The sequence below is a fragment of the Solanum pennellii genome, chromosome 1 (genome assembly GCF_001406875.1).
Source record: "Solanum pennellii chromosome 1, SPENNV200".
Classification (NCBI taxonomy): Eukaryota; Viridiplantae; Streptophyta; class Magnoliopsida; order Solanales; family Solanaceae; genus Solanum; species Solanum pennellii.
The window spans coordinates 88,200,648-88,202,965 of record NC_028637.1 but is presented as its reverse complement, the minus strand read 5'-3'; the positions used below and the strand labels follow the sequence as shown (position 1 = coordinate 88,202,965).

Sequence of the window (2,318 nt, the reverse complement as noted above, 5' to 3'; positions counted from 1 at the left end):
TCTGTCGCGCCCCATTTTCGCAGAAAACGGGTTTTGTGCACGACCTAACAACTCTTTTGGGATTTTGAGTTTGAGGAGTCGCCACCTAACGAATTAAGGCGCGTTAGGGCACCTATCTAACCTAAATAAGTCTAACTAAGGTCAACAAGCCAGAGATTAGGGTAAGGGTTCAAATTACCTCGAGGGGAAGGTGTTAGGCATCCCTCGAGGTCCACAAGTGTGGGTCCCGGCCGTATCTCATGCAATCTATGTGGGGGTTACAAGTAGCAATCAAGGTCATTTAATTTATTAATTTATTAATCTTGCTAAGTGATAACAAATATAAAACAATTAATACTATTTCTCATTAATTTAAGCATGCAAGGCTAGGTGATGGCAATAAATAAACAATCAAGTTTTATTTATATTTAAGCATGATACTAAATTATAAACAAAATTTATAAATATCAAACAATTAATATGTGAGAAAGTAAGGTTTTGAAATTTGAGCAAGTTTTGAATATGAATTTTTATTTAAAAAAAATGTTTGTTTCTTTATAGGGATGATGCCACGATATTATTGATCGCGCTCCTCCACCATAGAAACAATTTTGATTTGAGGTCGGTCTAAAAATAGTTATGTTTTAAAAAATGATTTAAAAGATTTAGTTCACACGTAGGCACATAAACATTTACATATAAATGCACATAATTCTTTTTGAAATTCATGGGTAGGTGGTACTTCCGAGGATGCGTCGGTTTAAAAATTGGAACTAGACCTCATAGTTCCTTTGACTTTCCCACTAACGATAGGTTAGGAGATAGTACTTAAAATTATTTTTTCAAAATAAACAATGTCATAATCAATCCAAAGTTTTAAAGAAAGATTGAATAATGACTTTAAAGAAAATTATGTGATAAGGTTTTGATATGAAATATTTTTAAAGCCAAGTAATTTGCCAAATGCATGAAATGATTTAGTATTAAAAAAAAACATATTGCATCATGAATGAGGAAGACAAATAAAATTACTAGTTAAATGATAATAACTAATTTTAGGGGGAGGGTATTTTTACGGATATGCTGAAATTTTATTTACAACCCTATAGACATGATTTCTAGGTGTTTAAAAAAACAGAGTAACACATATATGCATGATTTTGTAAATGATATGAACAATTTAATATTTAGGCATAGTTTCTACGTGATAAGACAAATGAAAATTTATAATATATTTTTGACATCTAACAACCTACTAGATTATTAGGATTTGATTTTAACATTTAAAAAATTAATGGGATCTAGTTATTATTTTTTAAGACTTATTAACAAAAGCGTCAAGCAAATTGAAAATTGATTAGATTATAACACCTACAAATATCAAATCTAGGTGGTTAAAGACAAACCTAGGCATGATTTCTAAAAATTATAATGAACAAATAAGCATATAAATCCCCCTCCCCTAGACGACCCCTAAATAAATTTATTATATGATCTTTAGGGTTACAATTGTTACAACATTCGAATAAATAAAATAGCGAAAAAAATAAAAATATATAGATATATATATACATTCAAACAAATAAATAAATCCTTCTTCAGTTAATCTTCAACTTGAACTTCAAGTATGAAACCTGTCAAAGTAATCAAATAGCTACACAAGTAATCACACTTATTAGTCAAGGTGATACAATGCAATTATTTAATGACGAATTCTACATAAAAAAAGAACAGACAATGGTTTACACAAATATGTGAATGTGAAGATAGTATAAATGTTAAGAATACTAACCTGTTTAAGCAAAACAAATTGATTCACCTTTTACTTGAACAAAGTAGGAAAATAGCCAAGAAGAACCCTTGGATAATTACCGAAATATTAATGTGTTGTTAAAGTAGCAAGAGAGCAATGAGAGAAGAGAGAGTGATGAGAGGATTTGTGATTGAGAGTGAATGAGTGTGTGAATGAATAAAAGGAGTCTCTTTATATAGTAGAGGAGGGGGGAACAAATAAGGGAAATAAATATTTCAAGGAATCAATTATAATATAATTTTCCTTATTTTAAAGGATATCCAAATCAGAAAATATGTTAATATATTTCATTACCAAATATAAACAAGTAAGAATAAATTAGTAAATTTAAAAATAAGAAAATCAATTAAACTTATTCTTATTTTAAGAGCCAAATCAGATTATTTAAAAAAATTACTAAACTTAAGCAAGAAAGAATTAGGAAGAGCAATATATTTTCCTTAAATAAAGAAGAGCCAAAAAGTTATTTTACCATATACAAATCAGTTTAAAGTCTTATTACCCAAGCAAATCAAATAAAGATATT

At 28.6% G+C, this 2,318-nt stretch overlaps 1 long non-coding RNA gene across 1 annotated transcript; it reads right to left on the bottom strand.

Moving 5' to 3' along the window:
* Nucleotides 1-1,419: 1,419 nt before the first annotated feature.
* Nucleotides 1,420-2,049, bottom strand: LOC107027815. The gene is made up of 2 exons (XR_001457773.2): nt 1,772-2,049; nt 1,420-1,633 (listed from the first exon to the last, which is right to left on the bottom strand). It is a non-coding gene; the product is annotated as an uncharacterized LOC107027815 (long non-coding RNA).
* Nucleotides 2,050-2,318: the final 269 nt, after the last annotated feature.